This window comes from Dendrobates tinctorius, unplaced genomic scaffold (genome assembly GCF_039654945.1).
Source record: "Dendrobates tinctorius isolate UK_male_01 unplaced genomic scaffold, ASM3965494v1 ptg000094l, whole genome shotgun sequence".
Classification (NCBI taxonomy): domain Eukaryota; kingdom Metazoa; phylum Chordata; class Amphibia; order Anura; family Dendrobatidae; genus Dendrobates; species Dendrobates tinctorius.
The window spans coordinates 14,032,173-14,047,158 of record NW_027361762.1 but is presented as its reverse complement, the minus strand read 5'-3'; positions in this window follow the sequence as shown (position 1 = coordinate 14,047,158).

The following is a 14,986-nucleotide window of genomic DNA, read 5'->3' as shown; positions in this document are numbered from 1 at the left end:
CAGCCTGTTCCACTCATTGATCACTCTAACTGTCAAAAAGTTTTTTCTAATATCTAATCTGTGTCTCTTCCCATTCAGTTTCATCCCATTGCTTCTAGTCTTTCCTTGTGCAAATGAGAATAAAGTTGATCCTTCTACAATGTCGAAAGCTTGCAATGTGTTACCATCTTTTCAGTTAGCCATTAAAAGGTATCAACTACTGAGGACTCTCAATCCTGAATATTTTTCTATGTAGGGAGAAAAGCTGAGCAGAACTCTGGCTGACTTGTTCTTAGGTCTGTCTCCTCAATCACTACAGTAGAAGGAAACCTGGGGGAGCAGAAAAAATGCAATAGGATCTCACCTAGTGGTAAGCAGTAATTTAGCGTGAAAAAATTGCTCACCTGGTAAGGTTGTGTGATGAACAACAGTGATTAAAGCTTGTAGGCAATCAGCTGCTGCAGGCCCATGGGTTAGAAAACCATAAATGCTAGCAGGAGAGATTAAGTGGTTCCTAGACAAAGGATGTGTCTTTAACACACCATGTGCTCTTGTCTGTTTGGTGCCTTTATTACAATGTATACCTTATTTAAGGCTGTCACAATGTAATTATGTCCTTACGGTGGTTGTACGCTGATGAAGAAGCCAGATGACTTTGAAACACGTAGATATTAAAAACCACATCCCATTTATCGAATCTCCCAGATTATTCCCGTGGATTTTTATCAGCAACGCAGAAGAACCATTTAATTTCTCCTTTCCACAATCACTATGTCATATCTTACTAATAAATGTGACAATGTCATCTCCAGATTACTACAATCTAGTGGTATATTTAGAATTGAGAGTCCTCAGTGGTTGATACCTTTTAATGGCTAACTGAAAAGATGGTAACAAATTGCAAGCTTTCGAGACTACTCAGGTCTCTTCATCAGGCTAGACTAAGGCAAAATCTGAAGAATCACATATTTGTGCACAATACAGCACAGAAATAATGAGTTATGTGCTGTCTTGTGTATAAATATGTGATTCTTCAGATTTTGCCTTAGTCTAGCCTGATGAAGAGACCTGAGTAGTCTCGAAAGCTTGCAATTTGTTACCATCTGTTCAGTCAGCCATTAAAAGGTATCAACCACTGAGGACTCTCAATTCTAAATATTCTTCTGTCTACTGGCTACCACGGTACAAAGATATGGATCTTTCCTGTACAATCTAGTGGTAAGTAATATAGAAATCAGAAAGAAACTCTAAACCTGTACCATCACTGAGATCTTACACAATATGGAAATTATTCTATAATATGTCATATTTATGTAGCATATCATACAGATATTATACCTATAGGACCATTATTAGTTTATGCTGATTGCAGGTCACTACACTTCCTATGACTTGTTTTTATATCTATCCTATTTCCCTGTACATCAATTATATTGGATTTGTAGAGAAAACAAACAATAACAAAGAGAAAATGGTTCCAGAAATGCTCAGGCCTTACACTCTGCCACTAGAGGGCGTGTATTATGAAGAGAAACAAAAACTTCCGATTAATTGCTGAAATCCTGAAGTGCATCAGTCAGTTATTTGTGCATTTTTTTAGTGATAATACTTTTACCATTATTGGCACGAATGTTTGTAATAAAAAATATTTACTTTGACATACATAAATATATTTCTAACATAATATAAACAACAAACAATGCGCTAATTTATTTTCTTATTTATTTTAAAATTCCCAAGTCTCAAAAGAGGGGCAACATTCCAATGTATCCGGAAAAAATATAGTGTTTCTCCACGCAAAGTAATGCTTCAGCTCAACCCAATGTGAACCTTTATCAAGCAAAAAAGAAAACGGAGCTGAAACGCTGCTGTGTGGGCAAATAAAACACCGTAATGATAGGAACTGAAGGAGTTAAATTGAGTTCTGTCTATGTTGCATTCTCTTGTTTAAAACCTTATCTTTTCTTCGAGGAGATGTCTCAGACATCTCCCTTGTGAACCAAGGTCAAATACCTCTGCTTTTTCGCCTAAATGACTTTCTTTGTCGAAAACAAGTTGTAAAATCATTTGTACTGCGCATGTCTGTAAAATGTTTAAATTCTTTACTATAAAAGACGGAAGCCTAACTGATAAGCCAGAGGCGTCTTGGAGGCATCCTGAGTGGTATTATACAGCTGGTGTCTGTGTAGTTCTTCTCGATGGAGCTGATTTAATTAGAGACATATGATGCTTCACACCTAAGAACATCGGTCCTTCAGATGAAAGAGTAATCTGAGGGATCCCGACAGTTTCCTGGCGCCCGAACAGGGACCTGATATAGGCACCTCTCCAAGACTACCCGATCTACAGACCACTCCAGTTACTGATGAAATTGTGAACAGCAGACCTAAACACCTGGCCAGGTAAGAGATCAATTTTTCTCTTCTCTGCTCTTCATAATCTATCATTATAACTAAGGTCCGTATAAAGGGGAATCTAGTAGAGGAGGGGGCCGTAAAATCAGGTCCATATAAGAACTCTGAGGAAATCGGGTGTGACACGCATATGTAATTTCTGCTCGAATGAGAGGTTACTGTAGGTTCTGTCTGTGCACAGCTATTTTTAGAAAAAGAGCTGATGCAAATCAAAATGGGAGAGGTCTGACATTATGGAATATAAGGCTGGGTGAACAGTTCATACTGCGCAGCCCGGACGGACAAGTTTTTCACAATAGACGGTTCCGCACTAGGAATAGAGGAGGTTGTTGAATGGCTACTTTGATTTGAAAGGTTGTGGAAAGTAGACAAATAAGCTGCACAGTAGGTATTCGTTCAAAGAGTGGTGATATTGCCTAACTGGGTCATGTGACAGCGTCCTTTCGGGGAGGTCACCGCCTAAGCTTAAATCAACACCCTTTACGAATAAACCTTGTGACAGATAAGAGTGTGACCGAATGAGCACAGGACCGTGAAATGAGCCTGTGACAGGATATGACTGAAGAACCCCAGTAGATGGACACTTTATTTACAATCCTGTGTGTTGTGGGAGTATTTCTGTTCGGATGCTACATAGCATATAAGTACACGAAACACGTAGTACACCGAGGAACAGACACTCCATTTAGCCTGTTAGCACCTTAGGAAGAAGGTAACGAGGTATAGTAGAGCCTAGTCTTGAGCTTACCCAATACACCACCTAAGGCAGGGGACTAACAGGAAGACAACAAGAGAGACAGGATAAGAATAAAAGATAAGATGGGGAACAGTCAGGGAAAGATACCTGAAGAAGGAAATCGGTTATGTGATATAATTGAGGATAGATATGGAAGTAGTGCAGCAAAGAACCTGGAAAAAGTATTAATCAAATCCAAAGTGCAAGATAGGCAGGCTGTGTGAATCCTTGTATATATGTCTATGAGAACCTCTGAATAAGATGAAAGATGAGTAATTGAGTAAAAAAAAATCAGTGAATGAGCACGTATGAATGAATCATCACACATCATTTTTGTGTCAAGAGATTTGTGACCTTTCTAGTTGTGGTGGAATCCCGGACAGATGCGTTATAGATATTTCAAATCTACATCTGAGACTGAATGAATTGAGTAATGATATAGTTCGTGTTATATGTGGCATTACATTGTAAAGTTTCCTGAATGCATTTGGCCAGAAAAAGGGCAAGGCATGGTTAATCTCATTATACAGTTATCTGCCCTTACAGTGAAATCCCGTGATTTTGAGTTTCTTTGTAGAAATTGATTTTGATAAGTCTAAAGAACTACAGAATTCTGTGAAGGACGACGCTGCATTCTGATGGGAGGGGGGAATGATACCGCTGCGTAGTTTTTCTTCTCCCTTCGCTCTTATCTCTGCTGAGTGTGAGCTGTGCTCAAAATTCTCTGTAATTCTATCCGTAAGGTACAAGCTGAAAGATTTGTGCATTTTAAAGCAACAGTACTTACTTGAAGATTGGAAGTTAAAAGTAAGATTTGGTGCCTAATTTAGAAGGGAATTGTAAGTGATTGCTTGGTCATTAATGTGTTTGAACCTGCTTCTAGTTGTGTGATTGATTTGTATAGCAAATTGTGTCAAATTACAAGAGACAGAGAAGGAAGGAAGCAGTAAAACAAGTGGGACAAACATTGAAAAAGGCAAAAATACCAGAGTGTGAATGTTTGGATGTACAAAAAGGCACAGACAAGGGAAGAAAATAGCAAGTGAATAAATGATGCTTGAGAATGTGCAGCAGTATGGAAGGTGTATTATGAATGTTTGATTGACAAAGTGTAACCAGAGACCCAGACAAAACAGATGGACTTGTAAACACTGTGGTCAGACTCAGACAAATCCAGACTGAATAGCTACTTGTGTGACCTGTGCTACTGACCTAAGAGAATTGCACTAAATCCTATCCAGACAAGATCATAAGAAGCTGACATAATAGTGTGGATAGTGGGTAGTGGGGACATTGGCCCTTGAGGAGTAAGCTGACAGTAGACATCAGACGGCCAACCCCATCAGGACCTAGAAGTGTGACTAGAATAAGAAAGATACAGGTGTATTATCCCTGGAGCCCCTCTGACCAGCTAGCTTTGCTGAAGCAGCTGCCTGCCCCTGAAGACCAACCATTCCCGTTTTACAGACACATAAAGGAAGTACAGCAAACATATAAGTGTACCTGGGCAGACCTAGAGAGGTTGGTGAGTTTAAAGGCAGGTGACGCACTAGATCATATAATTAAGACACACAGATGTGACAAAGAATCAGGCTTGGGGCATGGATGATAAATCTGCACGATCTGGGGAGACGTACTGTGAGTCACTAAGACAATGGGCTGCAGTGGAACAATCAGAGCAGTCTGTACTCCTGACTAATGTGACACAGCAAAGAGGAGAGAGAGTAGAGATATACCTTGGACGGTTACAGCTGAAATGGGCAGACATGGGGTACATTTGCATAAACCCACTTGATGTTAGAATACTGGTGAATGCATTCATTGACGGTATGAACAAAGACTTACGAGACGCAGTACAGACAGCCAGACCTGAATGGAGACATGTAGATCCGAAAGACCTCCTTAAGGTAGCTAAAGAAATTGAGCAAACAAGGATAATAAAACGACCTGTCATGTATGCTGGAGCACAAGGAAAAAAGTGGAGACGTAATAGGGAAGGCATGTGAGATGACACTGACGATCCATGCCATACTCCTACAAGTTCAACCAAAACATCTGTCTATGGCCAGACAGCTCCGACTTGAGTGTGCTCTACTAATTCCTGAGTATGTCACTCCTCAAAAGATGTAACGTTCTGAATCCAGCCACCCTCCTGCCTGTGGATTCAGAAAAGGGGGAATTGGTGACCGTATTGGCAAGTGAGGAAGGATACTTTGACATGACGCATGAACATGTCTGCATAGAACTGATGAATCAGGAGACAGTTGGGTTTGCACACATTCATGAAAAACCTGTTCCTAATGCAGACTTTGAGTTTCTTTTTTGTAGATGGCCCCAGATACCACCAGGATGGACGATTCTACACTGGATATGCAGTAGTATCCTCACATGAGGTAATCCGAGCGGAACCACTCTCTCCTCACATGTCGGCGCAGGAGGCAGAGTTGAAGGCACTCACTGAGGCGTGTAGAGCCGCTGCAGGTAAAGTCGCTAATATTTTCACAGATTCGAAGCCCATTAAAAATGCAGAGCTGGTGAAACAATTGATGGAGGCATTGATGTTACCAGTCCAGGTTGGCATTGTCAAGGTAAAAGCACACACAAAGGTGACTCCGTGGAGGTAGAGGGCAATAGAAGGGCGAACGAGGCTGCTAAAATACCACAAGGCGGCCTAGAGAGAGCAGTGGACGGTGGCGGGGAGTCAGCGTATTCCAGCCACATTGGGTCTAGATGTCCTGAAATCCCTCCAGCAAAAGGCTGCCCAAACAGAGAAGGTACACCGGGGGAGACTGGGAGCTGAGCTGAACTCAAATGGAGTATGGGAGAATAAGGATAAAATGTGCCCACCAAAGTCCCTGTTCCCAATCATGGCGCAAGCAGCACATGGCCCCAATCACACCTCAAAAAGTCACATGTGTGCCATGGTAGATGCCTTCTGGATCGCTCCTGGTTTCAGTTACGCAGCCGCGAAACTTGTACAATCATGCCTCATCTGTGCACAGCACAACCCAGGTAAAACAGTAAAAGTCCCTAAGAAAGCGACACCTAGGCCTCTCTACCCGTTTCAGAGACGGCAGATTGACGACATACAGCTACCAAGGTAGGAGTGTATGCAAATATCCTAGTATGTGTAGATCTCTTCTCTGGATGGCCAGAGGCCTACCCGGTGAAAACGGCTACAGCTCGAGCTACTGCAAAGAAACTGGTGATGGAACTAGTACCACGATTCGGTGTCCCTGAAACAATTGAATCAGACAGAGGTACACACTTTACTGCTGAGGTAATGCAAAATGTAATGCAAATGATAGGTGTAGAACAGGCATTTCATACACCCTACCACCCACAGAGTTCAGGGAAGGTAGAAAGAATGAAAGGGACACTGAAATTGAAAATACAGAAAACCATGGAGCAGACCCATAGACCATGGCCAGAGTGTCTCCCATTAGCATTATTCTCAGTAAGGTACACACCCACGGGGAAAACTAAACTGTCACCCTTCGAGATACTGTTTGGAAGACCACCGAACACAGGGTTGTACTACCCACAGGTCTTAACACTCAATGTGGATAATTTGACAAGTTATGTAATCCAGTTGCAAAAGCATTTAACTCAAATGCATTCTCTAGTTTTCTCTTCCACTCCAGATCCAGATAGTGTGGAAGGAATCACTGTCTACAACCTGGTGATTACGTATATGTCAAGAAACACTCCAGAAAGACCCTTGAACCCCGATGTCAAGGACCTTACCAAGTACTCCTAACAACGCCTACTTCTGTTAAGTTGGAAGGACGACCAACCTGGATCCACGCATCGCATTGCAAACTAGCCACAGGAATTAACAAAGCATAAGAGTGCATAATGTTTTGGTTTGGTTTTGTTGCATTATCTGTAATAATGGTAGCTGCGTGGGACAATCTAAATTCTCCAATGTCCTTGAATAATAAGTTTATACAACATCATGAAAAAATACTAAATGATTGGTCAAAAGACACTCAGTCTCCAGCAGATTGCTGGATCTGCACACATTCACCAGTATCGGCCACTAGTATTCCGTTCCTTGTTATTCCTATGCCACCCGAGGAATTATTTGCCTGGACCAGTTGTTCTGATACACTTGCTAATAATGCCACAAATAATGTGAAGTTATGGAACACAACTGTTGGAATACCTATTGTGGGATGGGTAGGATACCCTTGGTGGCAGGGTAATCTTTCAGGAAGTAATACATACCTTCAATATCTGGCACAAAAAGGGGGGGCTTGGGTACCCAGGAATAGAACTCGATTAACCTACCTGGGGCAAATTCCAATGTATGGCCTACAAGTTAGTTTTAATGTAACTTCCCACTCTACTGATGCCTTCAAACCAATACTGCTAGAAAGAAGGTTGCATAATACGTCCTGGGAGTATTCCAATTTATTTCCCCAGGGCAATAATGAAACTTGTTTTAATATTTCAGGTAATATACCTTGCAACGAGTCATCTGGATATGAGAAAGGAACTCCCACCTGTGGAAATCCCGATGTAGGGTAGTGTAGCCCTTTAGGACAACTTCCAAATTGGTGTATGCTTCAGAATGTATCTGCGTTCATAGATTTAGTTCATAGACTGGTATTACAACATTCAGCCCTATGGGACCTACCTAGTGACATGTTCTGGGTATGTGGAGACAATGCATATAAATGGTTGCCAGTAGGGGTAAAAGGTGCTTGTACTCTGGGTCGTTTGACTCCAGCTACCTTTGTTATTCCGAATGACCAGTTGAATACTCAGAGCATACCTAAACACACGTTGTACAAAAGAGCTGCTGACAATACACCTCGCCTCTCTGGGAGACCACATATAGTGCAGATGAGTGTGGCCAATAAAATTGTCAGCTCTATTTTTATTTATCCTATGATTACTCAAATGTGGGATAAATTAGTCAGGGCTACAGATTACTTAGATGACCAAATATGGGATATATTGGATATATTGAACACCACCGTTGCTGTCCAAAATCATTGTTGTTTGTATCTTTGTAATATATGTGCTATTGAAACTTGTTTTTTGGTGTATCTCTGTATGCAAGAAAAGATGTAGAAATAGATAAGGAAGTTTGACTGTAAACAACAAGAATTTAACTATTATTCCTTTGAGTCCTAGATTGACATCTCATTTCTGGCATGAAGGAGCGTACTCTTGCAATGATGGACGTGGCTTCAGTATCTGGGGGATGGAGAAGGTAGAAGACATGTCTCCCTTGGGCAACCCGTCGGCCTGGGATAGTACCTGGTGAACGAGCCACTATCCGCTGTTGTTGCAGGATCCAGTGTTCCAGATTGTGGAAAATGAAGATGTCAAAGGGGGGAATGATAGGAACTGAAGGAGTTAAATTGAGTTCTGTCTATGTTGCATTCTCTTGTTTAAAACCTTATCTTTTCTTCGAGGAGATGTCTCAGACATCTCCCTTGTGAACCAAGGTCAAATACCTCTGCTTTTTCGCCTAAATGACTTTCTTTGTCGAAAACAAGTTGTAAAATCATTTGTACTGCGCATGTCTGTAAAATGTTTAAATTCTTTACTATAAAAGACGGAAGCCTAACTGATAAGCCAGAGGCGTCTTGGAGGCATCCTGAGTGGTATTATACAGCTGGTGTCTGTGTAGTTCTTCTCGATGGAGCTGATTTAATTAGAGACATATGATGCTTCACACCTAAGAACATCGGTCCTTCAGATGAAAGAGTAATCTGAGGGATCCCGACAGTATCTTATCCCTATATTCCTTCACAGGCTAATAGGAGAGCAGAGTTTTCTAGACATTTAGATTAAATAGCGCCAACATATTATGCAGCGCAGTACATACATGTCATTCTCTTACTTCAGCATTATTTGCAGTGACTGCAACCTGAAAATCTTCCTGACTAAAAGGATGTGACTGTGAATTTATTACAGAATATTATTCCACCACTAGAGGATTTTTAACAAAGAATTAGAATAATCTAAAAGCCTAAACAGAATGATCTAGAAACAGCAGCAGAATGAGAAAACAATCATTATCAGGAAGCACTTCCCCCAGTGCTGAGTGCTGCATGAGCAACTAACAGGAAACGAGCCAGCCCTCCCCCACACAGATCAGAGACTGAGCGCTGAGCACTGAGCCGGCCCTCCCCCACACAGATCAGAGACTGAAGCCTGAGCACTGAACCGGCCCTCCCCCACACAGATCAGAAACTGAAGCCTGAGCACTGAGCCGTCCCTCCCCCACACAGATCAGAGACTGAAGCCTGAGCACTGAGCCGGCCCTCCCCCACACAGATCAGAGACTGAAGCCTGAGCACTGAGCCGGCCCTCCCCCACACAGATCAGAGACTGAAGCATGAGGACTGAGCCAGCCCTCCCCCACACAGATGAGAGACTGAAGCCTGAGCACTGAGCCAGCCCTCCCCCACACAGATCAGAGACTGAAGCCTGAGCACTGAGCCGGCCCTCCCCCACACAGATCAGAGACTGAAGCCTGAGAACTGAGCCAGCCATCACCCACACAGATCAGAGACTGAAGCCTGAGCATTGAGCCGACCCTCCCCCACACAGATCAGAGACTGAAGTCTGAGAACTGAGCCGGCCCTCCCCCACACAGATCAGAGACTGAAGCCTGAGAACTGAGCCGACCCTCCCCTACACAGATCAGAGACTGAGCACTGAGCCGGCCCTCCCCCACACACATCAGAGACTGAAGCCTGAGAACTGAGCCGGCCCTCCCCCACACAGATCAGAGACTGAGCACTGAGCCGGCCCTCCCCCACACAGATCAGAGACTGAAGCCTGAGCACTGAGCCGGCCCTCCCCCACACAGATCAGAGACTGAAGCCTGAGCACTGAGCCGGCCCTCCCCCACACAGATCAGAGACTGAAGCCTGAGCACTGAGCCGGCCCTCCCCCACACAGATCAGAGACTGAAGCCTGAGGACTGAGCCAGCCCTCCCCCACACAGATCAGTGACTGAAGCCTGAGCACTGAGCCAGCCCTCCCCCACACAGATCAGAGACTGAAGCCTGAGCACTGAGCCGGCCCTCCCCCACACAGATCAGAGACTGAAGCCTGAGAACTGAGCCGGCCCTCCCCCACACAGATCAGAGACTGAAGCCTGAGCACTGAGCCGGCCCTCCCCCACACAGATCAGAGACTGAAGCCTGAGAACTGAGCCGGCCCTCGCCCACACAGATCAGAGACTGAAGCCTGAGAACTGAGCCGGCCCTCCCCTACACAGATCAGAGACTGAGCACTGAGCCGGCCCTCCCCCACACACATCAGAGACTGAAGCCTGAGAACTGAGCCGGCCCTCCCCCACACAGATCAGAGCCTGAGCACTGAGCCGGCCCTCCCCCACACACATCAGAGACTGAAGCCTGAGAACTGAGCCGGCCCTCCCCCACATACATCAGAGACTGAAGCCTGAGAACTGAGCCGGCCCTCCCCCACACAGATCAGAGACTGAAGCCTGAGCACTGAGACAGCCCTCCCCCACACAGATCAGAGACTGAAGCCTGAGCACTGAGCCGGCCCTCCCCCACACAGATCAGAGACTGAAGCCTAAGAACTGAGCTGGCCCTCCCCCACTCACACATCAGAGACTGAAGCCTGAGAACTGAGCCGGCCCTCCCCCACACAGATCAGAGACTGAAGCCTGAGAACTGAGCCGGCCCTCCCCTACACAGATCAGAGACTGAGCACTGAGCCGGCCCTCCCCCACACACATCAGAGACTGAAGCCTGAGAACTGAGCCGGCCCTCCCCCACACAGATCAGAGACTGAGCACTGAGCCGGCCCTCCCCCACACACATCAGAGACTGAAGCCTGAAAACTGAGCCGGCCCTCCCCCACACACATCAGAGACTGAAGCCTGAGAACTGAGCCGGCCCTCCCCCACACAGATCAGAGACTGAAGCCTGAGCACTGAGACAGCCCTCCCCCACACAGATCAGAGACTGAAGCCTGAGCACTGAGCCGACTCTCCCCCACACAGATCAGAGACTGAGCGCTGAGCACTGAGCCGACCCTCCCCCACACAGATCAGAGACTGAAGCCTGAGAACTGAGCTGGCCCTCCCCCACACACATCAGAGACTGAAGCCTGAGAACTGAGCCGGCCCTCCCCCACATACATCAGAGACTGAAGCCTGAGAACTGAGCCGGCCCTCCCCCACACAGATCAGAGACTGAAGCCTGAGCACTGAGCCAGCCCTCCCCCACACAGATCAGAGACTGAAGCCTGAGCACTGAGCCGGCCCTCCCCCACACAGATCAGAGACTGAAGCCTCAGAACTGAACTGGCCCTCCCCACTCACACATCAGAGACTGAAGCCTGAGAACTGAGCCGGCCCTCCCCCACACAGATCAGAGACTGAAGCCTGAGAACTGAGCCGGCCCTCCCCCACACAGATCAGAGACTGAGCACTGAGCCGGCCCTCCCCCACACACATCAGAGACTGAAGCCTGAGAACTGAGCCGGCCCTCCCCCACACACATCAGAGACTGAAGCCTGAGAACTGAGCCGGCCCTCCCCCACACAGATCAGAGACTGAAGCCTGAGCACTGAGACAGCCCTCCCCCACACAGATCAGAGACTGAAGCCTGAGCACTGAGCCGACTCTCCCCCACACAGATCAGAGACTGAGCGCTGAGCACTGAGCCGACCCTCCCCCACACAGATCAGAGACTGAAGCCTGAGAACTGAGCTGGCCCTCCCCCACACAGATCAGAGACTGAGCGCTGAGCCTATCCCTCCCCACCGCAAGGCTAGAAACATGAGAGCACACAAAGGACAGTTCATAGAGAGAGAGCACCACTCCCTCACTATGGAAGTGTGCAATAACCAGGGAGCCTGTTCCTCCTCTTTATACAGGGGATTAACCCCTTTACACGCAAGGGTGGTTTGCACGTTCATGACCGGGCCAATTTTTACAATTCGGACCACTGTCCCTTTATGAGGTAATAACTCTGGAATGCTTCCATGGATCCTGGTGATTCAGACAATGTTTTCTCTTGACATATTGTACTTCATGTTAGTGGTAAAATTTCATTGATTTAACTTGCGTTTATTTGTGAAAAAAACGGAAGTTTGGCAAAAATTTTCCAACTTTGAATTTTTATGCCCTTAAATCACAGAGATATGGCACACAAAAAGCTTAATAAGTAACATTTCCCACATGTCTCCTTTATATTAACACAATTTTGTAACCAAATTTTGTTTTGTTAGGAAGTTATAAGGGTTAAAAATTGACCAGCGATTTTTTTACAACACCATTTTTTTTTAGGGAGCACATCACATTTGAAGTCACTTTGAGGGGTCTATATGATAGAAAATACCCAAAAGTGACACCATTCTAAAAACTGCACCCCTGATGGTACTCAAACCCACATTCAAAAAGTTTATTAACCCTTCAGGTGCTTCACAGGAATTTTTTGAATGTTAAATTATTTTTTTTTAACTTTTTTTCACAAAAAAATTAATTCAGGTCCAATTTTTTTTATTTTACCAAAGGTAACAGGAGAAATTGGACTGCAAAAGTTATTGTGCAATTTATCCTGAGTATGCCGATACCTGATATGTGGGGGGGATCCACGGTTTCGGCGCATGGCAGAGCTTGGAAGGAAGGAGCGCCGTTTGACTTTTTCAATGCAAAATTGGCTGGAATTGAGATCGAACACCATTTCACATTTGGAGAGCCCCTGATGTGCCTAAACAGTAGAAACCCTCCACAAGTGACTCCATTTTGGAAACTAGAACCCCCAAGGAATTTATCTAGATATGTGGTGAGAACTGTAAACCCCCAAGGGCTTCACAGAAGTTTATAACGTACAGCCGTACAATTAAAAAATCATATTTTTCCCACAAAAATGATCTTTTCACCTCCATTTTTTTTCCCAAGTGAAACAGGACCGCAAAAGATATTGTGCAATTTGTCATGAGTACACTGATATCTCATATGTGGAGGTAAACCACTGCTTGGGCACATGGCAGACCTTGGAAGGGAATGAGCACCGTTTAACTTTTCAACGCAGAATTGGATTGACGCCATATCGCATTTGGAGAGCCCCTGATGTGCCTAAACAGTGGAAACCCCCCCACAAATGACACCATTTTGGAAACTAGACCCCCCACGGAACTTATCTAGATGTGTGGTGAAACTTTGAACCCCCAAGGGCTTTAAAGAAGTTTATAACTTACAGCCGTACAATTAAAAAAAATCATTTTTTCCACAAAAATGATCTGACAGGCACTGCAGAGGCTTTCTTAGTGCCTGCTCTCAGCAGGCACTGAGAAAACCGCCTCTCTGCAGGACCCCAAAGGCCCCCGTGGTCATATTGGATCCGGGGGCCGGCAGGGAGGAGGTCCTCGGAACAGCGCAATGAAATTGTGCTGTTCTGAGGGTCTCAGGGAAGCACACAGGGAGCCCCCTCCCTGCTCGATGCTTCCCTATGCCCCTGGTATTCTGCGATCATGTTTGATCGCAGTGTGCCAGAGGATAATGTGCCAGGGCTGTCCGTGACCGCCCCTGGCACATAGTGCCAGGTGTCAGCTGTGTTAATCAGCTGACACCTGGCCGCGATCAGCGGCGCTCCCCTGTGAGCGCCGCTGATCGCATATGATGTACTATCCCGTCCATGGGAATTAAGTCCCAGGGCACAAGGATGGGATAGTACGTCCAATGTAAGGAAGGGGTTAAGGGCAGTACAAGAGCAGGAGTATCGTGAGCAATGTTTCTCCTGACAACAATGTGTTTTTGGAGAGAAATAAAGTTGTGCAATGTTTCATCACATGCTGCATTATGTCGTTATTTTTCCATAGTAGAAGCATTACTGGAGGTCATGACGACGTATAAGGGCACACGGTGCAGTTAGTTTGAGTTTATTCTATTTTTCCAGTTTAACAGTAAAGTCTCCACCCGCGCGGTGCCAGGACAATTCCAGAACATGTAAACCTCTAACCTGGGCAGCACGGTGGCTCAGTGGTCCTGGGTTCTGGGTTCGAATCCCACCAAGGACAACATCTGCAAGGAGTTTGTATGTTCTCCCCGTGTTTGCGTGGGTTTCCTCCGGGTACTCCGGTTTCCTCCCACACTTCAAAGACATACTGTTAGGGAATTTAGATTGTGAGCCCCCATCAGGGACAGTGATGAAAATGTGTGCAAACTGTAAAGCGCTGCGGAATATGTTAGCGCTATATAAAAAAAATAAAGAAGAATAAAGACCTCTATATAGGGAAAACGCTGAGCAGAACTCTGGCCGACTTGTTCTTAGATCTGACTCCACAATCACTATGTCATGTCCTCCTCGTACTTGTGACATTGTCATCTCCGTGTAGCTACAATCTAGTGAAATGTAGTAAAATAGAAATTGTAAATAATATCAGTACAACTATAAAACTGGACCCTCACTGAGATCTTGCACAATATGGAAATGATTCTATAATATGTAATATTAATGTACAGATGTTATACTTTTAGGCCAATCATTAGACTTGTTTATATCTAGTCGATTTCCTTATGTATCAATTATACTGGAGTTTTAGAAAAAAAAGCAATAATAAAGAGAAAATGGCTCCAGAAATGCTCAGGTCTTACACTCTGCCACTAGAGGGCGCTTCTTAAGGCAAGAAAATAAAACTTCCTCCTATATGTCAATTAAATGGTGAAATCCTGAAATGCGTCAGAAAGTTACTTGTAAGTCTTTAATGGTAATTCTTATACATAAATAACACTAATGTTTTTATTAAAAATAATAGTTCTATAACTTTTATATGTATTAATTTATTTCTAACATAATATAAATTGCAAAAACATTCTGTATTTAATAATAATCTCTTTATTTATATA